The following is a 27415-nucleotide window of genomic DNA, read 5'->3' on the forward strand; positions in this document are numbered from 1 at the left end:
GCGGTTTAGGTCTGTTCAGCCGACCTCCATCATCCTCACCAGGGGTCTAGCTGAAGGTTGCCAGCTAGATTTGGCCTTTGTGTATCTGTTTTTTCTTAGCATAAAAATCTGAGTAGGTAGGGAGCCAAGGGCACCTGGAGTTCAATCTCATCAACAGGACCAGAGTGAAGATGTCGAGTTGGGACCCTGAACCTTTGGGCCGCAGAGCTGACAGTCAGAGGAGTCCAAACAAAGGTCCAAGGCAGAGGAAGGTATTTTCATTTGTAAACGGATACAGCCTGCAGTAGCAGCATGACAGTCTGTTCCTCTCGCATGTGCTTGTTCGTTGCTGAAAGGTGGACGATTTTCACATAATACAGAGCACTGTTGAACGTAATGCGATGAAGAAAAGCTGAGTAAAACCCTTTAGAGGTGTTAGTTCTCCTATTTCAGACATAGTAGTTTCTTAATAAGATCTGTGAGTGACGTAAACATCAAAGGGAATATTCAACTGCTCTCAGTAAATCCAGGTTTCTTACACAAAGTCGCTTGGAAGAACATAAAGAGTCTGTATTTATTGTGTGCTATCATATATGCCTTGTCTCCCACTCTGTCTGGCTATACGTGTTTTTTTTTTTCCCATGAAAGAAAGAAGTTAGAGGCCTGGTACAAAAATGCTGTTTTGCTACCTTTTAATCATTTGGAATGAGACTGCAGAGCTTCCCTTTGGTTAGAAAATGAGGTCAGTATTTGCTTTTTTGGTCAAGAAGCTTTCATCGGAAACTACTGAAAAAGCTGCAGGGTTAATGTGGTGAATTGGTGTGTAAGCCTAGGTTTTTACTGCATGTCAGTGAGGTGCTCGCTGGAGCAGTACCAGCCTTTTACTGTGATGAGATTTCTTTTAGCACTTCTTAGAGCTGATAAACCAGTCTTTTTTCTCCCCATATGCTAATCTATGTCATTGATACTGATTCACATCACTAGGTAAATGCACATTACAAAAGAGGGCGGTAGGAAGGGGTATCTTCTAAACGATTTGCTAAGCAGGACACAGCAGCCTTAGGACTTTGATTGTAAAGGGCAAGGATGAGGAGTTTTGCCATTGACTATAATGAGGTCAGGATGTCACCTTTGCACGTGAAATTTTCATCTTTCCTAGAGATGTTTGTATGGGGAGAAATAGGTAAGATAACACAGAATGCTTGCTGAAAGCTCTGTTTGTGGTTCAGACTGACTTAAGATGTGCTGTGGAAGGCTGTAGTGTGGTCGTCTCTTTCCCAACCGCCAGCAGAAATGGCAGGGAGCACAAAAGCTGGGATTGAAACTAGTAGCAGTTAAGAGACAATTAGTGCTGATATGGTCATTAGCTAAATGATTTAATGTTGAAACGATTTAATTTAGACAGACCACCAAAGCAGTGGGCTTGGGGGTTGTACTAGATGGTCTTCAGAGGTCCCTTCCAACCTCAGCCATTCTGTGATCCCGTGAGCTACAAAAACGTATAAAAATAATTCATGATGATTGGTCTTTCCTATCTTTTGTCAATTACTACCTTCAAATAATGGTGAAGGATTTTTGTATGCGCTCTTAAGACCATTTTCTCTACATCAACGTGTGCATGATTCTGTCTGTTCCATCACTGCTTTTCCTTATTGTTGCCTAAACACAAGCTTGTAGCTGCTCCAGTGTGTTCGGATTACATGCAAATGGGGTGTGCTGGTGGTATACATGGGAGACTTTCTTGGGCACCTGACAAATTAAATCCTTTTTTTTCCAGGACGTAAAGTAGCAAAACAACTGCTTCCAGAATTCACTGCAGTTTTTATGCAGTCTGTTTACATTGTGTATGAGAAACGTGAAAGCACTGATTGACTTTGTAGTGAAAAATCGGGTTTCATTTCTGACCCTTGTCATTTGCAATGGATCCTCTCCACTTACGTATTCTCAGAACGGCCTCTGTACTTCTGGAGAGAGTTGCTGGGATTTTTTTTCCCTGTGAAATCTGCACACATCATTTCTCATCGCTCCTTTCGTTGTTGTGGAATGTTTGTATCGCTGTCTGTGCTTGGAGAGGGGACAGGAGACACAACTGAGCCTCTTCCTTTTTCAGGTGACGTTTGGACCATAACTTAAGATTTGTGCATAGAAACGTCAGAAAGATCAAAATACATTTATGTATAAATAATGAAGCAATGTAATCAATTTATTGTCATATTAAGAAAAAAAAGTATCCTTTGTAGTGTTTTCAGTGTAAATACTTCAGGAGAGAAAATGGTAAGGCTTATTTTTCATATTTTAAGGCTACAGAAATAAAAGAGAAGGAAGCTAGATTAAAAAATACTTTAAATTCTCCTTGCTTACTCTGATGGAGGATGGTTTTCTTGCATGAAATTGGTTAGCTATGTGATTTGTAAGCTAAAGTATTTCACTTTGGGTCCCTGTTGCTGTCATATGTATACTGTGATTTTATATTGTTCTTCTTTGTGAAAGAGAACACTACATAGCTTCCTGCTCTAGATGTGTTAAAATCAAGATAATAAAAGGACCAAAATTTGTCATTTATGGAGTATAGTCATATCCTAAAGTGTAGGGGAACTGTATATACAGATTGCCAAGGCCAGAAGTGAAGTCTAATCTATTTAATTTATTTTGTTCATACTTGCCTTTTTTTCCTTTTGTTAAAGTTTTACATCAGGAAGTGATCTGAACGATGCGCTATGCCCATACAAATCAAAGCAAAGGCACTGACTTTTCATTCTGAAAACAGATTTTCTTATGCAAGCAATTATTCTCATGTCTGCAGACTTTTTCCACTAATATTGTTGTTTCAGGTGAGCAAAGGAATAATTAACTATACTGGTATTAATGGAGTTGATATTACTGACACACATCAAGGTAAATAAAAGTCAGAATTTGACTTGTATCAGGTTGAAAATGTGTTAGCTAGAGATTCAGTCTAATTATACTAAATTCAATCTAACTCCTTGTAGTCATCCAGACCTCAGAATTCTAACAGTAATTGGATTCTCATACTTTGGGTAATTGTAAAAATCTGATGCATAATGTAAATTTGCTGGAAATTTTCCTGTAAAATTTATGTTTCTGGAAAATAAGCACTGTTTAAATAAAATTTCCCTTTTTCATCAGAGAGCTTTTGTCAGAAACTAATAATAAAGCCGTGGTTAATTGATTAATGTGAATAATCAGTGTGTAACTATAGGTTTTTCACCTGTTTTATTATGTATTACAAAACTTTATTATATAATATAGGAGTACAGAAGCTTCACCTTTTGTTATGAAAAGTACTAATCATAATGTTTCTGTTGTGAAGTATGATCTACATCTGAATTCTGTAGGTTTACTGTTGGATAGCGTAGCGTTGGCTGTACCATCACTAGAATTATAAACGTAGATAAAATTTAAGGCAGTAAGCATTAATGCTACATAACAAATTGTACTTGAAACCAGATATGTTTCATTCTGCATCCAGCTTTGCAAAATTTATTGCTTACAAACTAAGAGTAATGATGCTAGAAAAAATAAAGGGAAGTTTTAGAGAATGAAAAATATTTTATTTTTATCCTCTGGAACAGATGAGGAAGCTCTTTGTTTTAGTAACTGCAACTTTGTTTAGTGCTGTGGTTCCCATTTCCTGATGGTAATAAATTGGAAAGCTGTCATTTCACTTAACATTGATTGATTTTTTTTTTCTTTTGCAATGCATCCCAAAATTAATAGAAGTTTTACTGATTTTACTGCAGTTCTGTAGTAAAGGGAGAAAACAAGTTTTGTTCTAAGATTTGTATGTAAGAATAAAAACAGTAAAATCTTAACTATTTGAATAGAAGTGAATGTTTCCTGGAAGAAAACAGAGGCTTTGGAATTGGATATAAAGGCTGTAACAAGCGACTAGATTAGTCTAGATCACAGTGGTTGGTGATGACTAGAAAATACTCGGAGCCAACCAACATTACTGCCAGGGAGGTATCACCTAGGAGGAATAGGAAGTGAATATGCAATCAAAGAATTCTTCATCTTCATTCTGCCTCCAACCTCACTCTAGAAACTGCAAGAAGAGGTCTCTACAGAACTGTTCTTCACTGCACAGTATTTTGGGTCAGTTCACGAGTTTCATTTTTTTTTTTCTTTAATTTCTCGCTTGGTCAAGAGTCATATCAAGAGTCATACCAACACCTTACGTACTGCAGGTGGAAAAAGAACCTTTCATAAATATGTAGCAAATCAGCTAAACATTGAATTGGGTCTCAAAGGAAAAAAAGTCACTGCATTTTTGTCATTGGTAAAATAACCATATTCACATCATATGCTGGAAATATATAAGATGTACAGAGTTGAGTACCTTATACCTGGATAGGCAATGGCATCAAATAATAGCAAAGCCTGATTGTTCCTGGAATTTCTGAAGGCCCGCTCCGTTTTGGTCCTGAGCTTTTAATTGGAAAGAGTCATCATTCATGTCCCAATGAAAATAAATTCAATTTAATAATATAATAGAATTTATTTAATATTCAGTGCATAATCCATGAAACAAAAAAGGGATCAACAGAAGAGCCCTCCATTCTGTGTAAGGCTGTGAAATCTGCCATTTTGTTACAGAATGGGACGTATTTTCACTTTTCTCATATTAACCCAGAAGGCAATTACGGTTTTGAATGCATAAGCACTGGAGACAATTTGAAGTCAGCTACATAACTGAAGTAAAGAAGCTGAAGGACACTTCCAATACTTTTTTAGGTGTGAAGAAACTGTGGCCTCACCTCTAAGAAAAAGTGCTAAGCTCTACTTTCCTCTCTACAATACAGTTAAATGCAGTTAATCTGAATCTGCTGTTGCAGGAGCGGAGGAGGACATTTTCTATGTGATTCAGGCAAAAAGAATGTTTGTTTCTTTATAATTTTATTCAAATTTCAATAACCCTCTAATTACTTTGTGCAGTAGGCACAAATGCTATTTAGATAAGCGGGATGTTGTGACTGTGTCTAAGCACGTAGAGTTTCATCTGTGACTGCTCACGAAGGCTGGGATTCATCTTCCTGCCCAGAGAAAAGTTTGATGCCACTCCAAAACTCTGAGTCTGAATTTAGTTGTGATGAAGTTGCTCTTGATTATAGGACTAATTTCCCTGTATATACAGCTTTGTCCTCTGGATGCTCAGGCCTGCATTATAAGCTACTGCAGCTCTGTAGGCTCCTCAAGATACCCAAGCATTGTCAGGCATGCAAGGTGCTGGCAATGTTGCCCAGTGATCCACGAGGCAGGGAAGCACGTTACCCAGATTTGACCACGTCCCACTCGTGTAACACATTCAAAGCAGTTTTGCTTTACTAGCTGATCCCTGTGTCTCTGTTCTCCAGGTCTGTAACTTCCCACGTGATTCTGATCCTTTCCTTTCTCGTGGCCATGAGAGTAGGTTTAAATGACGGCTGGTGTATTTCGGACACAGGGGAGACAGGTGTCCAGGGCCAGTTGTGATCTTCGACTTTGCAGACTGTAAAATACATCCTGGATAGAAAACTAGAGACGGGAGAGGAACAGCAGGTTTGAAGCAGTGCTGTAAGGCCGCATCTTTGTTTCACGCCTTTCTAGACTGAGTCGAATGCTAAGTGGGCCCAGACGCTCTTGATTCAAGTCTCCCTCCTTCAGACTGGAGTGGACACTTGAAACTCCCAGTAGTTACTCTCTCTATTTATGGCAAAGCTGCTTCGTTTGATGATCTGTCCCAGCCAGACCCAGGCAGGAGGGAGCTGACATAGCAGTGCCTCAAGTGTGACAGCTGTGTTTGGTCTGAAATCAAGCCTGGAGGCCTTGCTGTATAAGAAGTTTTACTGTTTTGCATTTCTGAAGCAGTTTGGTGCCTGCTGAGCTGCAGACAGGCAGTTCCAGCAGAGTGCCGGGAGAACTGGCCTTTCTAGAGCTGCCCTCCAGGCCTCACAGTGGGACTCGGGAAGGTGGTGGCAGGGAAGGACCAGCTCTGACTTCTTAGGGTCTCAGCTTCCATGGCATAGCTTCTTGGGCAGCTTGTCTGGCAAATACCTAAAACAGCCCCTGAGCTTTAGGCAGAACCGATTGAGCTTTATCCCTGAACTTGCTTTCTGCCCAGCTGACAAAATTAGGAGCTAGAGACACAAACTTAATCTAGTTCTTCCTCAGTACCTCATGGGAAGTCAGTGAGATCCAGGGGACTTGTCTGAGAGGCCTGAGGACCTAGAGCTTGTTTGTAGGCTGGGCCTCTGGTGTGGGTCCGGGAGAATACCCTTGGGCAGGAGGAGATTATGTCTGGAGATTATGAAGATACCTGATGATGCTGTAGGACACACTGCTGGCAGCCTCCGAACGTTTCATATAGGGCTTCATGGAACGAGCAGATGTGGTGTGAAACACACGAGGTGGTCAAAATTTCTGGCTATTAAAGATGTTGAACTTTTTAAAATTGCAATTTAGAATGGTCCCTTCTTCTGGATTGCCTGACATTGTTCATGATCCTGGTGTATGAACATGAAATTTTACCGGTAGCTTCCAAACGTGGTTCCTAGATTTCGTTATTGCTATAAATTCTGTATCTTCCTGACTTGAGCCAAGGTATTTCCTTTAGAAATGAAGTGGCTGCTTCAGATTTTCATACATAACATTTAGTAGAGGCTTGCTAAGGGGAAGGTAAGATATGATGGCTTGGCAACGTGGCAGCAAACCTTTTATTGTATAGTGCTATCTCTTGAACAGATCACTTATTTTCTCTGTTTAGAGAGACTGTAACAATTCGTCGTTTCTTCTGTGGCATTGATGGATTCTTCTGTCAGATCCCATTTAGATTAGATACATCCTGAAATGTAGACATGAAGACAGGCTATAATGTGAAAAAACACCTTGATTCAGTTTTCTAAATTGATCGGTATGTGAGAACTCAAGCTTGAGTCAGGTTTAGACTTCTAAATTATTTATTAGTCTTTAAAAAAGCACCTGTAATCAATGGTTTGTATTAACTGGTTTCACATACTCATCTACAGTTGCTATGAAAAATCCTAGTAAGCAAGCAACCAAATGAAAAAATAAATGGCTCTTTACTCCTTTCTTCCAAGTGAGCTTTTACTTTTTCTGGATTAATGCTTTTTCAAAAAATACAACTTTGTCTTTCAAATTCATCTTTCAAGCTACCTGTTTTGTAAATTCTTCTCTTTCTCCCACATAGTTTTTCCTTCTCCATTTCCTGAATGGACGGTAAAAGCATTCATCCTGGGGTCACTTCTCCCTGGAGCAGTTCATACTGTGTTTTGTCTCTATGTCCCAGTCATAGCCTCTGGTGAATCAGTGTTTGTGGCTTAAATTCTTATAGAGATTTTACTTTTATCTCCCAAGTGCTTCTATGAGTTTTGAAAAATTTTTGTCTTAGAACTCATTAACGCAACATTTTTTGTAAAAATATTTAAATACCTGCAATTTTAAATATTTCAGCTTTTTCCATTTGCTTTATTTTGCAGGGCTTTAAGCTGAATTTCCTTCTTTTTAAAATTTCATATATTTCTAAAACAAAATTAATGCAGTTGAAAGTATATTAAAGTAGTGAAATATATCTACAACAGGTTTCAGCAAATGCACATTTGCTAAATGAAAATTTGAAGCAGCTATTTATTAAAGCATCTGGTGCAACAATTTTGTGAAAAGACCTCAATACATTGTTACTATACATACATGAAATATTATTGAATATGATATATTTGTACATACATACAATGTTATTTTGTTTTTATAAGGTAAATTGCTCTGAATTAAATTCTTTTTATTTTTTCTATGATCTTTAGTTTGTAGACATTCTCTGTGGAGAAAATAACTTGCTAAGGATGGTCTGGTATCATCCAATATTTGTATCAATTTTAAAAAACAACTCATCAGGATTGTATACCACTGATGGTGGGACCTCATTGCATTGTTATAGAACTTGATTTCTTGTCTGTCCAATTTATTTTTTGTTTATTTTCACACTTAATGTAAATGCTAACTAAGATAAAGGGAAGGTTTCACATACCGCAAGTGGAATATAAAATGCAGTGAACAAATTGTAGTCTGCGACCAAACTTCATGTGTAAATCCATACTGTGATTTGATGTTTTCAGAAATACATGTGTTTGTTAAATCTGGTCTTTTACTTTGAAGTTTGTTCCTTTCAAATTCAGATTTCATAATTTAGAAGTTGGTCCCGCAGAACATTATACGCTCAAGTACTTCAAGCGAAACCAAGAACTGACACTTTTCAAAGTGTGTATGACAGATACTAGGCTTCAGTGTGCTGTAGAAGTAGTACTGTAAAGATGCTTTGTTATTTGTGATATTTTCAACTCAACTTGATTATGGTACTATTCTGTGAACAGTTGCCCCTCCTTTTCTTTTTTCAGATCTAAGGAGGTTGAATAAATTTTCTCTGTTTTTTACTATTGTTCTAAGCACCAGCAAGATGTAATTGCATTTAAGTATGTTATCCCTTTAGAGAATAAATCAATTCCTTTGTTGGTATAGTTAGCCAGTCCCTTTCAGGTAATAAACTTGCTGTTCCTTTTATTATATAACACAGTTATGCCAGCAATTGCATTTCTTTTCTTTCTTAGAGGCAGTTAAGGGCAAAACGGGGCTCAAATATTGTTCTGTAATTGAATAAAAGCTTTTTTTTTCTGTTCTGGGATTATGCTGTACTCTTTGGGGGGAAGAGGAGGAGAGTTAGGTATACGCCTAACGTCATGTTCATATTTAGTTTCATTGATTGTTATTTGGATGACTTGGAACAAAGTTTGTCCTTGTTTGATCAGGGCTTTAAGTCTTATAAAGAATGCACATTGTAAATGTGTTCACAGTTGCATAAATGCAGGTAACGAGTCCCAAGGGGCAGATAAAGGCCACAGAATTGTGAATAGAACAACCTGTAATGAGTACATTGACCCTTTCCAAAAATCAGTCAAGTTTGAATTAATATTAGGCAAACTCCTTTAAAGGACTATAGTAAGTCAACACATCAAGCAGTGTGCATAGTAGGGAAGATGTGAGAGACAGGAACACGGAGTATAAAAATAGGGAGAGGTTAACTCACTTTGCTCCAAATGATGAGAGCTTGTAAATAATGCAGTTAACCAGAAAATGTTTGAAAAATGGATTCAGTGTGTCTGAACAAGAGAACCAGAGTACGCTTTATTTTGTTTGGAGGTGCTGCATTGTTTGTGCTTCTGATACGATGTTAGACTGTCTTCTGTTCTGCCACAATCAAAGCAACCTGTATGGGAAATCCAGTGTTCAAGTGAATGATATGGCAGCCCTGGGCAGAGTGAATTTGATTGCTGGAAGAAGTGGTGTTGAAAAAGGCCTTGGAATTGTTGGTAACAGTCACCGAGGTGCCAGCTCTTGGAGCCTTTCTGATAGCTCTGACTTCTGGAGCACCTGTTGTGGCCAGCAAAAGGACCTCAAAGATGTCTATAAGCTATTCTTTAGTCATAGTTGTGCGGATACTTCACTGAATATTCCTGATGGCATACTGCAGTCTTCAAATGTATGATTATAAAAACTCCCTCTGTTGTTCAGGATCAATAATTCCAGTAAGTGAGCTGTGTCAATTTGTTAACTTTAAGCTTTGCCTCTAAGGTGGAAAATAATGTACGAATGTAGGCAAGTTATAAAGAAAGAGAAGAATCTTTATTTCTGTTTCCAATTAAAACTACTTTAACTCAATTAAAAGATGTATATAATTTTCATATAAAGGGCCAGACGTGAATTCTTAAGGGCAAGACAGTAATAAAAGTATTAGCAAACTCTTCTTTAAATTCATGAGGCAAAAGTACTGTAAATAAAAAATAATAATTAACATTGAAATATTAATAATTATGGTAATAATAATTAACATTGAAATATCTCAGTCCTGTGTCTAATGTATAATGATCGCTACCAGGAAGTCAATGTGTAAAATACCAAAAACTAAGTCAATATGAGGTTTAAATCAGCTTCTTGTGAGTCATTCTTAAGCTTGAGTGGAAGACTCCTTCAGGTAGTGAAAAGCAGGGAGCCTTGGTCATCAGAGCTTACAGTCCTTAAAAGTTCTGACCTTTAAGACCTGTCCTATCTGACCTTTCCTTAGCTATAAAATGTTTTTGGTAGTATTTTCAAAAGTACTTGGGGTTTGTGTTTAATTTTCATCACCAAATTGAGAGGAATGTAAGTCACGTCAGCCTGGTTCTGCTCTTGCTGCTGAAAATTGAGGTTAAGTATTTATAAATAGTGTAAGGAGAAGATTAGGGCTGACATTCAGTTGCTTAAATAAAAATCAGGATCTTCTAAGTGACTTTTTAAGAACAATTGGATGTTGGAAGAGGGCTGTGACTGCAGGGTGTTATCATGTAAATGATGAGACTAGGAGATAAGGGATAAATGAAGAGGATTGGAGATCAAAAATCTGCAATGCTTTTATGGTGGGTGAACGGAAGAGGAGACTAAATGTGAACTTAGATATAGCCAGCGTTCCATTGTGTCATAATCTCAAGAGAGCTTTCACATAGAAAACGTGAAAAGGCATTAGAAGGGTATTTTTTGTTTGTTTTTTTGAAAAACAAATAGCTGCTGAATGCTTGAAAGTGATGTGAGGGCAATGTGTTACTGGCGACTAAAGGCTGCTATTCACTGTAACCTTTAGTTAAAGTAACTAACTAAACTAACTTTAGTAAAGTTACTAAGAAAACCTGTATGTAGCTTTCTTTTTTTTCCAAGTCTTGAGTCCCTTTTCCACTCCCCAAGTTAGTTAGGTATTGACTTGATGTAGTGATAGGCAAAGAAATGTAGTGTTTCAGATAGTTGGCCCAAACCACAAGGCACTTTCAAAATACAACTGAGAGTAAAATTTAACTCATTCAGTGTATGGAAGGAGTTTTTCATGGTAAAAGCCTCTGAACAGGAGGTAGCTGTATTGTAAATGTGACTTGTTCAGTATTTACTGTATTTAGAGAGATGGAGGAAGGGAGCGGCCTGAAAGCACAGGCAGGGGAATGGGTCCACACAGCATCTAGCTTAACCTGGGAAGCAAAAACCTAAATGCTGCTTTTCTTGGACCAGATTATCCCGGAACTGTGTGCAAACCATAAGGAGAATAAATTCTCTTTTTGGTGGCTCTCAACGTGTTTCTCTAGATGGAAGATAGATGTCTCTCAGACACGTGTGCTGAAGGTTGGTTTCCTTTGAGTCACTTATCCGTGCATGCCTCTATTTCTCAGCCTACCTACACAGACATGGTTCTTTCACCTGACTGCAGAGGAGGTGGAAGTGAGGTGGCCAGCCCCTGTCATGATATCAGCTGGGCACCGAAATACCGATGCATCTAACAAGCATGAGGCCTAGGTATTCTGGGAGTTGGGGGCAGGCAGCAGGCAACATTGCTTCCTCTGGGTCCCACCCGGAGGAACTTCGCTATGAGATGCGAGTGATTTGGAGGGGGCACGCAGCTAGCTCGCAAGGTCTCTGTTGCCTGCCAGCAAACTCTACTGTTCTGTTTTCTTCCATAGCTGGAGGATTCTGCTTATGGGCACGATCAGACTTCTTAAAAAAAATACTAGAAGAGTTGTTTTTCTGTTCTTCTGCTCCCAACATTTTTAACAGTGGTCTCAAATAGTCTCCGTGAAACCTTGTCTAGACATGAATAAGGTATGGTGCTCATTAATTTCAAGTCAGACCAAAAATAAAGGTGGTATACTTTAATCTGTGAAATACCAAGATCTGTTTGCTGGTTATTTTTTATATCTTAATTGCTTCTCTCTTAAATGCTACATAGTATTTTTTTTCCTTGTACAATCAATAGTAGATAATAATAATAATAGATAGAGATTGCAGATCAGTTCTGATGTAGCATGTGGACTGGATTTCCAAGGCAGGGGAAACTGTCCACTCCCAGCAATGTGGTCTCTGGAATTGCATATTCTTATTTTGCAAGCCAAGCCCTTAAAACAATTATTATTCTTGCTATTTTGTGAAATGCACCTAAAAGTGTGTATAGACGCAGCTTTTTGATTTCATTGCTGATACCTGCGCACTCTGACTGTGTGAAAACAGTGAAGAAAAATGACAATGTGAAAGATGCAGACCAGTGCAAACGCTCATTGGACAGTGCATAACTGCTGCATGAAATTGCTATCATAGCTCCTTCTGCTTTTGTATATGCACCAGAAGTAGGCTCTTGTCCTGGTAAGTGGTAGGGAGGAGACAAGGAAAGGAAGGAGACGGTCTGTGCTGTTGAAAGATAGCTTTTTCTGATTTTTCTTTTACCAGGAGGTGAATGGACATGTCTAATGCTTTTTCCATCAAAGTGATTAAAAGTAACAAGCCTTGTGTGCTGATTAGTTTGTATCAGTGTATATTGCTAGGGTCCAAGCCTTGCACTCTGGAAATCTGCAGTAGGATGCAGGCAGCTGTGCATCTGTTAATGCCCATTAAACGCAACTGTTGGGGTGAGGATGAGAAGCACCTTGCATACAAAATGTTTGAGGATGGAGAACATGATGGGAATCTTTGTAAAGATCTACCTGAAAAAATGTGTTACTTTTCTCTCTTCAGAATACAGAGGGGATGTATTCAAGGCCTACAGCTTGATGTAAGATAAGATGTGAAATGCGTTCTGAACAGTGCAGTTCCTTGACAGAGGGAGCTGTCCAGAGATAATGACAACAGCCAAATTATTTCAAAAGCATATATTATAATAGAATCAAAATGAAAGGGTTTATTTCTTACTCTAGTATCCTAAACATTAATAGTGGAAATAACATTTCCATCAGTGAAATAAGATCTACAATTCTATGTTGTGTTTATTATGGAACTGACATCTCATTTTGAAAGAGCAGAGTTTCAGCTTTCAATGCCTCTCTCTCTAACTGAGGTTTGGCTGTGGCAGGGAAACAGTAATAGTGCATATTTTTCATCAGAACGGCCACTGTAGTTTGTAATGCATTTTCTTTGGCAAGTGCCCACAGTTAGTTATGACTTCCATGCCTAAACATAGGTCACTGAAGTCCCTCCTTCCTGAGGAAGAGGTGTCTTTCTCACTCATAGTAGTAGCAGATATTCCTGACCTGGAAAATTTACTGTACCGTGGGAGAAAAGCCTATAATTTTGTTTCTGACCCTCTTAATTCTCTTGCTATATGGAGTGTATCAGGAACAAGCATTTTTGGTGAGTTATCAGCATGTTACTTTTCCCAGCTGCAGTTAGTCACGAGACTAGAAAAAGAGCAAAGCCAATGTTCTTCTTCCTGAGTCTTGGCATGTTGGCTTTTTGGCCTGCATGTGAAGATCCTTTATTTTTGTCAAAGTAAGGAGAAAGAAAGCATGAAACCTTGAGAGAGGCAGTAGACACCAGAAAAGTGTCTTCTTTATTGTCCCAAACTGGAACTATGCCAATAAATATTTGTTACAAAATTAAATGAGTAGCACATTGCATCATTGCTATAGACTTCAGAAGGATCAGATTTTTGTTACTGCATTAATACATATTTTCCACTTCCCCTGAAAATGCTTTCCCCCAAGTGAAATGGAGATGTTTGCTTTCTCTACTTAACCATCGAAAAGGTACGTGAAACTGGGGCTTCTTTGACTTGCCTACCGCACGAGTTGCCTCGCACCTCCTTTCTTTCCCTTGTTTTCCCCTCAGCAGATGCTGTCATACTTCCATTTATTGCTGAATGAAAATTCTGCATTTTTTGAACACCATTATACTTTCACTTACTGCTTCTTTTCCTTGTCCTTTTATCATAATCGACTGCTTTAGCTGAAGGCGAATTTTGGGATAAAACTCAGAACTGCCATTCAAGATCAAACATTGTCTTCAGGCAGCCCAGCAAATTCTTATAACCTCTTGCATGTCTTCTTCTGTTTCCTGCTGATTCTCAGCTTTGGGATTGTTTTTTATTCTTGGGTGTCTGCAGGTCTTTCTACCTGCCTTTGAGAAATAAGGTTTCTTCCTACTTATACCAGAAAGAAGAAGAGGGAGGGGAGGGAGGGGGAGAGAGGCGGAGGGAGACGAAGATACATAGAGAAGAATGGGGAGAGAGACAGAGAGAAGAGAGATAGACGGGGAGAAGGGGGAAAGAAGTGATGTTGATGATGGAGTTTGCCAGCCTTAGAAGGTTTTGTCAGTGACCTCTTCTATCTTCTGAGGATTTGAGGAGAAGCAGGAAAGAGCAGGAAAAAAGCCCAACAAACACAACTTTGTTAGGTGATCAAACTGTTGGAACAGTGTTAACGTGCTAATAAAATGCACTTGTAGCTGCAGCATCAGCAGGCCTGCTTAGTCCTGAAAAGCCTGTGTGCAGTTGACTTCTGTCAGCATAGGGTCAATTCTGTGCTTACTCTTTTATTTTTTTATGGATTTTTTTTTTTTTTGTGATAGTGCTAGGAGTACTGTAAATCTCCGAGGCTTCTCTTGATTTCACACTAGTAGCTGCTTCATCAGCGTTAAACCTCACAGCATCTATAAACTTTAATTTTTTAGCAGAAGCATCAACTAATCTTTCTTTTAGACTACTCAAATTAGAAACATACTAAATGTGAACTGAACGTAATTGTCCAAGATAGTATCAATTCTATGAAAACAGTTCTTCATTTTACTGGGAAGCCAGGTTGGTGACTTGCACTGAAATAGCTGAATACTCAAATAAATGTCTTTCTGCGAGCAAATAGAAGGTTACTATTTTATTTTATTTTATTTTAGTCACTTAACTAAGTCATATATTTTCTTAATTTTTACAGTTAATTTATTAATCAGAAACATCTTTAGTCACAAATCCTGCATAGCGCATCGTGGTTGCGCTCAATCCTGAGTTAAGAGAAGGCTTACGCCACATGAGCCTGGTTCTTGTTTTGTGAGCCTGAAATGACCCGAGATTTGGCTCACTCGGAATTTGAGTGGGTTTTGAAAGGAGATGGCGTCACTGAAGTCATTTCTCAGGAGACCTCATCCGGTTTTACGCAGGATCTTTTAGCCACAGGTCTATGGTTAGGGATGTTTACATTCATGAGAAAAGCAGCTTCTTCTAGTTGTGGGACTGTGTAGTTGTTCTGTAATTACTAGTTTTAAGCTCAAACTCTGTATTACCAATAAAGCATAGCTGAAGTCAAGTAAAGGACTTTTTCAGTGTGAATGTCTGTGCCTTTATTTAAGCAAATGTCTTTATTAAATAATTTTCATTATTTAGTGATGAATTAGGTTAGGCATTTTCCTTTAGGTATCTTTTTTTCTGTTCTTGGTTTCATATTTTCTGTTAGGTTTTAGTTTAAAGTAACTTTGTTTAGGCAAATCTGAATGTGAAGTTGTCCATAGCTCAGGAGGAATTTAATTACTGTGTTATTTAAAAATAAAATTAAAAAAAAAACAACAAACTTAAGTTGAAAAAATCTGGATATACTGGAAAATACTTAATGGGATATTTATTTGCTCTTTAAGTCCGCCGTATGGCATGCATAATGTCCTTGAACATTATGATGAAGCTTCTGGTGAGGCTCATTTCTAGTTGAATTTGCTGTCTGGTAGGTGTGCTAACAAAAACTGGAGTGAAGTGCCTGCCGTCAAGAGGCTGAGGCAGGAAATCTGCAGCTGTACGAGCTGTCAGGGGCTGCGGACAGGTTGTTGGAGCTCTGCCAGCAGAAGGACATAAAATCTATTCCTGTTTGTGCATCTGGATTTACTTGCTACATGGATTTGGTAGTAAATCCAAATATAATGCTATAATTTTAATTATTTTTTCTTATGCTTCCTGCCTGTTGCGGAAAAAAAAATCCCTGACCACTTCCATTAAGTTCTCCTTTTCTATAGAAATGCAGTTACCAAAGTGATTTATGCTTGAAGGGCAGGCGATGGTTCATTTGGATACCCAGGTAATTTTTTTATATAAGGAGGGTGGGGGGGGAGGGTAGGTAGAAATTTTATTTCTATTAGTTAGAAACCTGAGCTTTCTGAAAACTGGACTGTTAAATTCTGTGTCTTGTAAACCACTGGAAACCTCTTCCTCTCTGGCATATTCACAAACCTTACATCTGTGTTTTTCTCTTAATTCCAGTTCTTTCAGAATGGAGCAATATGTGTGCTAGGAATTACAGATTGTGACTGCAGTTTTGGATTTCTTTGGATGGATGGAACATCCATCTCTCTGAAAGCTACACGAGAAAAGTTCTTTGCCGTGTTTTGTCCTCCGAAAAAAAAACGTAGGCTGGAAACCACGCTGTGTTTCCACCTCCACCATCTATTGTGTCCCCTTCCTGCCTCTGTGCCTCCGCTAATCTGTACGTGCACTTTTGTTTGAATCCCAAAGGCTTAAGAAATGTCCTATTTTGTTTGACATTAGGTTTGTTTACATTACTTTGACAGGTGATGGTTTGATTTGGCTTCTACAACTTGTAGAAGCCAACTTTTTTTTTTTTTTTTTTTAAAGTTGACATATTTCCCATCAGTTTCAGATGCTACTGGCCTCTTAAGGCTGTGCAGCAGTAATTAGAATCACTATGTTATCTAATGCCTGTGATTAACGGTGGGGGGAACAACTAAAAACCTGCCTGTGATAGATTTGGGTAAGTCACATGCTGTGCTCTGTAACCTACCAGTTAAGACAGGGCTGAACACTCATTATTATTTTTAATAAGGAGATAATCATTCCTTTTGCTGTTTGTTTTATCTTAATTAGAGACAAAAGCAAGGAGGATACAGTCTCACTGAAGCATAAAATGAATTTGGTGACTGGTTAACTGGTTGGTATCTCCTGCCTGTTCGTTTCTAAAGAATAAAAAAGAAACACCAAACTCCTCCTTTCACATCTAAGAGCTCTGAATTAACAAAATTAACAAAACCAGGGGGCCAACAACTGAATTTAGCATATCTGTTTGAAGATGTGGTCTGTTCCATGGGTATTTGGGTTGTTGCTCTTCATGACAGAATAGGAAGAAAAAAACTAAAATTTTGATGGGTTTAAACAACATCTTTATGTGTGTTCTCTCTCTCTCTCTCTTTTAATGACAGATGCAGTGTTTTGCAGTGCACTTCCTGAATATTTGCCAAAACTTCATTTTAATTCAAACTGTTTTCATGCAGTCAGGGTTGTTCTTCTGTGGGTGAGAACAAGTGCTGAGCTTTTTGAGCCTCAGATGTGCTTGTGTTTTTCTTTTCACCTGAATTGAGTGAGGTTTTATTGCATTTACATACTCTTTTGTTGTAGTTGTTGTGCAGCATGATGTTTTTCTTTTCAAATTTTTTTTTTATTAAGTCTTTGTGAGACCTGCTGGTTTCAGCTGTGATATTTCTTGAGGTTTCGAGTATATTAAATATGCAATTCAAAATCAAGTTCTAGCACTGAAAGAACAAGTCCACGTGGTTGACACTGAAATGACTGCGCATGTGAAATCTTTCAAATTAAAATACTTGCTATAGTTATAACTGCAAAAAGAAGGGAAACTGAGTCACTTGATAAGAAGAAAATTAATTCTTTTTATGTATGTAACTATGTGCAAAAGTAAATGGATAGAGAATTTGTTTTCCTAAGTGAGATTTGCCTGTAGCTTATCATTAGATATGTGTTTTTAAAACATTTTTCTTGGATCTGATAAACATACCTGAGATACATGAATTTGTAAGCTTGTGTGTGATTAACTGGATGCACATAAATATTTGCATTAAAACATCTGCGACACTGTACACCCACGGTATCTGAAGGGGGAAAGGCTGGGGGCAGTTGATTTGGCAAGTTTTGGGCCATTTTTTTTCTTTTTCTTTTTTTGTTTCTCTTTAAACTTCAGACAGTGAGAGAGAGTTGACAAGAACTTGGTCAGAATATTTTTTTTATAACCCTTCTGAAGAAGACTTACTTTCTATGACACTTACAAATGTTTTTAGCAGTGTGGGCTTGCAGCAGAGGTCAGGATTTTCTCCTAAGCTCTGCTTTATGAGTTCAGTTCATCAGTTGGGTGCAACAATAATTCTCTTGTATTGTGGCTGTTAAGTTCCTGTGTGGAAGTTATGTCATGTTATCAAATTATAAACAAGCAAATATAATGTTTGATTTTTTTTTTTTCAGTGACATTGGTGAAATCATAGAAAGCTAATTCTGCATAAAAATAACTTTTTCTGCTTGAGATCTGGTTTAACTACCTGATGGAGAAAGTCTGTTTTCTTGGCTTGTATTCAACTGCTGGAAATGCCAAAGTATTGATCAAACTTCCACGTGTCGCTTAGTCCCTGCTGAACCATACTGTTACATCAGTTTTAGTTGTAAATTTATCTTATGAAGAAAAGCAAAGCTCTACTGTAAAGAAATCTACCACTAAAGGACAAGTTCTTAAAAGCATAGCATTAGTGAAATGTTTAGACATCAGGTAGTCAAAATTGAAGCCTAATATATATAGAAACTAGTATGAAAATTGTTCCACACTTTGATAAAATTCATTGACAGCAAATATAAAATATTATCAGAAGTTTATATATTAAAAACTTATAGAGTGTCTGGTTATCCATATGCTTTAACTGAGGAAAATTTGACTGAAATTTGCTTTCAGTGAACCGAAAAATCTTTGGCTATTAAGCAACAAAAACCAGAGGAGTCTTCATAACTTAAAACCGACAATCATCTTCCTGCTTCTAAGCAGATAAATTTACTTCTCTATAGTAGATTTAAATAGAAAATTTTGACTTGGCTGCTTTTAACATATGAAATAACATTGGATGTCTCTTGTAATGCATCACTGTTATTAAAAATAAAAACACGTACAAGTTGCCTCTATTTCCTACTGAGCTCGCTAACGTCTCTTATGTGCCTATGGCCCCTCTCCTGTGTTGATTCTCTTGTTAGTCTGAATTTATCACTTTAAGAAAATATTTTTTTAAAAGATCTGAGTGAGAGTGATTCATATAGAGGGCGATTGTCTGAGACTCCCTTTGGAGGCTTCCTCTACTAGATAACCGGTTTCTCCCTGTAGAGTTTGTCCGAGACAGACAGACTCGTATGCGAATAATTTTTTTTCATGAGTTTTAGCCTGTTATTCTAAATAAATATGTTGCAGAAATGCAAATGTGCATTTCTGTATGAAGTGTTGGTGCTCTGATATGTCTCATATTCAGGTGCTGTGCCTCTCAGATAACCGTAGATGAGGACCTTCAGGTAAAGACATTTTCCCCTATTCTTTATTTACTCTGTCTTTGCAAGTAAAGGGCAGAGTAACATCTACTTTATTATGTGTTAGGTTTATCTGAGTTATCTAGAAGGGAAATTCTATGGTTTATTCTGTGTGTATGCGTACCTAGAATAAACAGGCCATGACCTTTCCTTCTTTCCTTTCTGTATTCTAATATAACCAGATATTAATAATTCTAATGTTTTATGATTACATTTATTCTCATGCATTTTTAGATTTTTTTTTGGGGGGGGGGGAGTTATCAGTGGATGAATAAATTGTTGATCATAATTGATAATAAATCATTGATTATTGAAGTCCTGCCTCCTTCAAATATCTCGTGACTAAAGCATCAGTGTAGGTAAATAGCACAGAGCTCACACTGCTTGTGCAAGTCTCTGAAAAAAATGGTTGCTTTCAGACAGACAGATCCTATTGCCAACTGGCTTCACTGGGAAACCGAGCAGATGCTGGTACCAATATGTTGTAGCGTCGAGGCAGCTGCTTAGCAGCATGCTATTTGATCCTGATGATGGAGGCCTAAGGCTCATTTCTGGTGGAAGGCAGCATCACATCTTGCTGTTCAGGAATCTTTCTTGCTTCATCCGTGAATGGTGAACGTAAAAAAAGCTTGGCTTGTGTGGTTCTCTTGCTAGCTTGAGAGGGCTTCAGAAAGCAGAATTTGTCTTCCTGGAAGTCTGAGGCTTCCCACTGAAAACCACATGAGCAGTATGCTCACAACATGCGAGGTGTGATACTGTACATGCGTAACTGGAAAAGTACAGTGATGTCACATTTCAGCCCAGTTCCAATGGGTAGGAGGAGAGGTTGGTGGCTTTGCGGGCATGCAGCTGATGTGCACTGAGACACATCACCGTCATGTTCTTGTTCATCACCATCTGCATATTCTGCATGTTCTTGGTGGGAGATGAAGAGACTATATGGTCCTTATCTCCCTTCTGCGCCACATGGTGCATCCCCTGCCACCCAGTATACTTACATGTTTGTGATTTACAACTAGCTATATGTTAGTCTAGCTGTGAATTCTGTACAGGGTCTGTTTAAAATAAAACAAACAACAAAAATCAACAAACTATTGTGCTAGGCATTCATTACATATCAAACATGACTTTAATGGGGAAATAAAAGTCTGACAGTCCAGAACTTGCTGCTGGAGTAGTTCTTTAATACCAAACTTGTCAACATATGTAGTTGCTGTTGACTTCAAAAAGTTTTTAAGCAGACACCTAATTAAGAGTAAGGTACCTGAATACCTTATTGTAAAATATTTAATCCTGTACTGAGCTCTGGATACTGAAAGCTTTGTTCTATAGAATCCTTAAATTCCCACTGAAAGCGCTTATATACCCCAGTATCTCTTGGACTAGACTTTGATAATACTGCTAAGAAATCCGTACTATACTTGGACGTAAAGGTCACTACCCAGTCATGTTATGCTGCATATTGTCATGGCTTTAATCTACCTTATTCTTACGTTACATTTGTAAACCAAATGTAAAAATGCAATAACAGAAGATACAGCCATCAGTAACAAATTCCTTTTTTGATGTGATGCTTTTAAGGGCTTTGTGTTAAGAAATGGTGGTGTGAATTATAAACAAGGTTGATCCTAACTTTCTCCTTTTCCACACACCAGCTCACTTTCCAATCAAACTTTGAAGGTTCATATGAAGTTAGAAGGGTTGGATTTTGGTACTCTGCATTTGGTTTATGTGGGTGAATTTAGTGCTAGTTTACTGTAATTTGTCTTCCAGTCTTTATATTGTTATGCAGTACTTTTTATAAGGTCTATAGGTTGATTATTTTTAATTTCTGATTTTCACTATGTATAGTAGGAATATTATTCAAGATTCTTTTTGTGCAAAATAAAACAAAACAGTCACTTGGAAGAAGTGTTCTTTTTTTAACCATTACGTTATTCATGCCCTGTAGAGATCAGTTGTTGGCTTTTTTTTTTTTCCAGATTTTTTTTAATCATGTGTTTTGCTAAACTGCTCAATGGACAACAGGATTTGTATTAATTCTCACAGCTGTTGTAGATGCTTAGTTTTTTAACACACAAGCTGTTGTGAGAAGAAGTGACTACTGTGCTTTTCTTGTGATCCTTGAGGTGAATGACCCACAGCATTTTGATCTCAAATATGAGACAACAATTTTGGCAATAATTAACTGAAAGCTATTTTAAAACAGTATATCCAGCAGAAAATCAATTGGATTACTAGGGAACCTGTCATGTTCAAAACCTAATGAAATGTAGCATTCTATATTTTTATCTGCAAGGTTTTGCACAATGATTTTCTAACCCTCTTTACAAATAGACATGTTTTAAGTGGGATAGAGAACCCTGCTGGAAGAGAAAGATCTGGAAGATGTCATTGGGAGGTGGTCTTGAAAACTATGTGCCTATGAAACTATTTCAGAAGTGTATGTGAAAAATTAATCTTGGGGAAGAGGGAAGTAGAAATACCTATTTTATCTGAATTGTGTTATTTTGTTTTCAGTGTATCCTGTTTCAGAAACCCAGTTCCCAAAAGAATTTTGAAGTATAGGCACAAGACAGAAGAAAGGTAGTCAGTGAGTATAGTCTTGGGATAGCACAGTGAAAGATGACAGTTTAAATGAATGGTATTAACTTGATATGCTTATTTGTGTTTGAAAACGTTGCATTTATTTATAGTCATAGGAAACATAAGCTTTACGGTGGCCACTGGGCATGAAGATCTAAATTCTGTTTCATAGCATTCTTCTGTAGCAATTTCAAAGCTGCATCAGTCCTTGGAGTACACGAACTACTAAGTTAATTCCTTTTGAAACAATAGGAACAGGATCATTGTTCCTAGGTGAACGAACCCGAGTCACATGCACATCACCTCCAGTGACACATATGAAAGTAGAAGTTAATTTGATGTGTATTGGGCTATGGCCAAGTTGTGGCACTAAGGGACATAATTTAGTGATGGGACTCAGTAGGTTAAGTCGGTGGTTGGACTTGATCTTGAAGGTCTTTTCCAACCTAGATGATTCTATGATAATTTGGCTAAAAAAGTGAGAGATTAATTATCATCTAGTTAAAGTGGATTGCTTTAGGGAGTGCAGATAATCTATACTGAATCCTGGAACCACTTGCTTATCTACATGATTTGACAGATCGGGAGCTGTATGCTGTTTTTTTTGTGGGTAGAAGCGAAGTACAAATGCATCTCCCATGGGCTGTAGTACCCCACATAGAATTTTAATCTACTGTGGCCAGCACTATTCTTTTTTTCCTTTGGTTCAGTGCTAACATTAAAAAGTATGTGGCACTGCAGTTCATGCTGGCTCATTTACAGTATGACATTCCTTCAGTAAAAGGAAAGAAACGAAGCATGTCAGCTTATCAGCAGAAGTGCATTTGAATAAGAGTGTCTGTTGTGGTATAATTCTGCACATGATGACGAGGAATTTTTCATGGTTCTAAATGTGAGATTTGACAATATGAGCCTTGTATCATAGTTGCAAAGAGTTTTTAAAACTGAGCCTGAACAACAGCACTTGGCTTAATGAAAACTTTGCATTTACAGGAACTATATGAAAAGAGGTTGTTGGCAGGGTGCCAACATCACTTCATAAAATATAAGACTACCAATGCAGTTGAATTCACAAAATTCATTAGCAGAAATCTTTTTATGGGGATCCCAGCAGAATGCTTTATTATGTGGGAGTTATTCTCAGCAGCTTTAACCTCAGTGAATATGTGGTGGTGCTGTCCGTGGTGGTCTTGGAAGGGAAAATTTCTGAACTTCCACATCACGGAATGGCAGAGTAGCTGAGGTTGGAAGGGACCTCTGGAGATACCTAGTCCAACACCATCCTCAAGACTAGGTCAACTACAGCAAGCTGCTCCAGATGGTGTACAGTCAGGCTCGAAGATCTCTAAGGATGGAAACTCCACAAACAATCTGGGTAGCCTGTTACTGAAGTGTTTGGCCTTGCTGATAGTGGAAAACATGTTTCCTGATGTTTAGATGGAATTTCCCATACTTCAGATTCTACACATTGTCTCTTCTTCTGTCACTCCATGTCCCTGAGAAGAACCTGACTCTTCTTTTCTCACCCCATTGGGAATTTATACCCATTAATAAGCTCTCCCTGAGCCTTCTCTTCTCCTCTCTAAACAGTCCCAGCCTCTCCTCATGAGAGAGATGTCCAATGCCTTCAGTATCATCAGTGTTTCCTCACTCCAGTATTTCCGTGTGACTCCCATCCTGGGGAGCCCAGAGCTGGACATAGCTCTCCAGAAACCATCTCGGCAGAGCTAACTGGAGGGGATGGATCACCTCCCTTGGCCTGCTGGTGACACCGCATAGTGCAGCTCAGGCTGTGGCTGGGCTTTGCTGCAAGAGCATGTTACTGGGTCCTGTTTAACTTCTCCCCAGGGCCCCTCAGCTGGTTGGCCCCCAGTGTGTAGCAGTGCATGGGGTTATTCCTCCCCGGGTTGCAGGACTTTGCACTTTCTGTTGAGCCTCCTGACATTCCTGTTGGCCTGTTGTGGTGGGTTGCCCCCAGCTGGTAGCCATACTCCCACCCAGCTGCTCGCCTGGTCCCCTCCCCCCAAGCAGGATGGGGGAGAGGATAGGAAGAACAGGGACAAGAGAGCTTGTAGGTCAAGATAAAGACAGGGAGATCACCCTTCAACTATCACTGTGGGCAAAACAGACTTAATTTGGACAAATTTATTGCCAATTAATACAAATATTTGAGTACTGATTGAGTATTGAGAAACAAACACTAAAACCCCCAAACATTTGCATGCTTAGGGAAAACACCTTTCTTCCCCCTTTCCCAGGCTTAACCTCACTCCCTGTGCCTCTTTACCCACCCTTGTTATCACCACAAGTTGCTCTCTGTCCCTGCAGGGAGGCAGTGAGGAGGGGTGGCTGTGCTCAGGGTGCCGCAGCTTCTCTCTGCTCCTTTCCTCTCACTCTGTTCTGGCGTGGGTTCTCCATGAGCTGCAGTTCCTTCAGCAGTGTCTGTTTGTTTCTCTGTGAGTCCGCCATGGACTGCAGGGATCATCTGCTCTGCCACAGAGCACCTCCTACTCTGCTGGCCTTGGTGCTCCCGCTGTGTCTCACTGTATTGCTGCCTCCCACCCCTTCTCTCTTTGGATGGCACTTTCTGCCCTTAAGTGTGATTAAACAGAGGCTCCACAAACTTCGATGAGAGGCTTGGCTTTGGCCTGCAGTGGGGCTGATGCGGGTCTGGCTGGAGTAGCTGTGAGCAGCACATGGCAGCTCTTTACCTTCTCCCACAGACACCACCCAGGTAGCTTGCCCCTGTTGTGGTTTTAACTCGGCCGGCAGCTAAACACCACACAGCCGTTCGCTCACCCCTCCCCCCTCCCTCTCTGGGATGGGGGAGAGAAACGAGAAAACTGAGGCTTGTGGTTTGAGATAGAGAGTTTATTAGGACAGAAAATATAATAATAATAATAATAATAATAATATGTACAAAACAAGTGATGCACAATGCAATTGCTCACCACCCGCTGACCGATGCCCAGCCTATCCCCGAGCAGCCGGCCCCCCACCCCGGCCAGCCACCCCTATATATTGTTTAGCATGACGTCAGATGGTATGGAATACCCCTTTGGCCAGTTTGGGTCAGCTGTCCTGGGTCTGTCCCCTCCCAGCTCCTGCTGCACCCCCAGCCTGCTCGCTGGCAGGACAGAGCGAGAAGCTGAAAAGTCCTTGGCTTGGTGTAAGCACTGCTCTGCAACAATTAAAACATCAGCATGTTATCAGCGCTCTTCTCATCCTAATCCAAAACATAGCACCCTACCAGCTACTAGGAGGAAAATTAACTCTGTCCTAGCTAAAAGCGGGACACCCTCCCACCCCTTTGAAGCTCGTTGAAGTCCCTACTCTGAGTGGCCGCACAAGCATCTGCTCTGTCAAACACCCGGTTTTGAATAACCTGTAGTCTTGCTGAGTATATGATTTGCAACATCAGCCAGGTCATTGGTGAAAAACTGCTGGCACCAGTGTCCATCAATGAGGTACTCACTAGAGTGCTGTCTAGCTGGACTTTGGGCTGCAGGTCACAACCTGGCAGCTCAGCCACTTTTCACCCTACCTCACTGTCCACTTATCTATCCGTATTTCACCAGTTTTTCTGTGAGGATGGTATGGGAGACAGAGCTGAAAGCCTTGCTGAATTCAAAATAAACCACAGACACTGCTCTCACCTAATCCAGATTGTTATAAGGCTGGCCAAGCATGATTCTCTTTCACAAATACATGTTGACTACTTCCCACTGCTGTCTTCTCCTTCAGGTATTTGGAAATAGTTTCTATGATGATTTGCTCCATCACCTTCCCAGGAATTGAAGTGAGGCTGACTGGTCTGTAGTTCTTCGTATTCTCCTCATTGCCCTTCCTGAAGACAGGAGTAACACTTGCTTTCTAGTAGTCTTCATGAACCTTTCTTGATGGCAGTGACTTTTCAAGGTAATCTGAGAGCGGGCTTGCAATGACATTAGCCACCTCCCTCAGCACTCATGGGAGCATCCATCTCATCAGCTCGCATGTATTTGTGTATGTCTGCCTTGTTTAAGTCTTCCCTAACGTCATCTTTCTCCACCAGAAATAAGTGCTCTTGCCCCAGAAAAGTATGGGAGATCTTTGAAGCAGCTTTTTTTATTTTATTTTTTTTATAGTTTTAGCAAAACTGGTGTCCCTAACTCAGAGTTCAGTATGGGTGGTACTGTTGTATTGAGGGAGTGTGGAGCATCAGTATTTGCACTGACAGGAGCATGCCAGGCATGTCTACTGATCTCTTGCTGTCTTGTACAGGTATTGCAAATTACATGCAGTTGTTTTTAATGGGGGGAAAAAGTAAAGATTTGTTAAGGTGAAGTGAAAATTTAGTTGCTTGAGAATGCAGTTTGAACTGACTGCTTATTCTCTGGTTGTACTAGCTCAAAATATCTGATATTATCTGAATATCTGTGAGGGTCTATGTGAACTGAAGTTAGAATAGTTTTAGGGTGATCATAGAAGCGTTTTCATTAGAATGTTGTCAAAACGTAATGTTCAGACTTCTCTATTATGTTTAGTTTAAATCTCTGCTGAAAACTCATTCTAGTAAAGGCCATAGTTAAACTTCAATATACCCTTTCTGTGAGGTCTACTTTCTGTGAGGTACCACATAGTCAACAACTGAGGCTGGATACTGAATAAATGGCTGTTGAGTTCATGGACAATGTTCTTCATTATCTGTGTAGCTGCTAAGTTAATGATGAGCTCTATGAAATTAAATAATCATGTTGGAATTCTGCTGGCCTGAATTATGCACTTGTACTCAGTGACATTTCCTGGAGCTAGATGGGGAAGTATCTTGCCTGCCTCAGTCAGCGTAAAGATATACACAAATAGAGGTTTTGGATTAGATTAACAGTGGAGTCTGTTCAGTTTAATAGTGGTTGCATCTGATGTTTCATGAAACTTGATGCACAAGGTAAGCAAAGAAAAGGACTCAGCATTTCCATGAAGTATCATGAACCTTAAGTTTTCCAGATGCTGTCTGCTGGAACACTGGATGTGTCCAAATAACATGACTGTTTGAACAGGCTACTTTAGTGGACACGAAAGCAGAAGTTATGTATCTAAATGTGTGATTTTTTCCCTTTCTCAAATGATAGTGATGCTATACTTAAATGATTAAAATTGGTTATAATTATATTATAAAATACAATATACAATCTAAAAATTTGGCTGAGCTCAGCTTGAAACTAAATGTGCAGTTGGTGGTTTAAAAAAGTGACAAAAGCTGCTAAGATATTCAGCACTAAGAATATCTTTGACTGCTTCGATGCTTCAGGAGCAGTGGCTGAATAGGGTAGTCACAGTCATCGTAATGCACTACACCCTTCTCTCTCCCATTGTGCTGTGTATATTATGCTTGAATGAAAATATATTTTAGTTTCCTGAAAGCCTCCTCTTTGCAGCTTTAAACTTTCAGCAGATGGAAATATTAGAGGAACATTATTGCCTCTGCTTCTGCATTGAACTGAGAATGCAGCAGAACTGTGAAAAGATTCAGAGAAACTGCAAAAAATTCCTTGCCCTACTCTCGAGCAGCCCACACTATTAGCAACTATCTTGGTGGTGTCAAGAAATGTCATTAGCTAGTAAGTGGGAGATCCATTCAACTATGCTAATTACTTCAACAAGTTCTATTCTAAACTATATAAACATTGG

The 27415-nt window shown here is 39.0% G+C and overlaps 1 protein-coding gene across 2 annotated transcripts in view; it reads left to right on the forward strand.

Moving 5' to 3' along the window:
* The window catches only part of HDAC9 (histone deacetylase 9), a 480503-nt gene that overhangs the window by 6770 nt on the left and 446318 nt on the right, over positions 1-27415 (forward strand). The window lies entirely within an intron of this gene.

This window comes from Anser brachyrhynchus, assembly GCF_964034855.1.
Source record: "Anser brachyrhynchus genome assembly, chromosome: 2".
NCBI lineage: Eukaryota > Metazoa > Chordata > Aves > Anseriformes > Anatidae > Anser > Anser brachyrhynchus.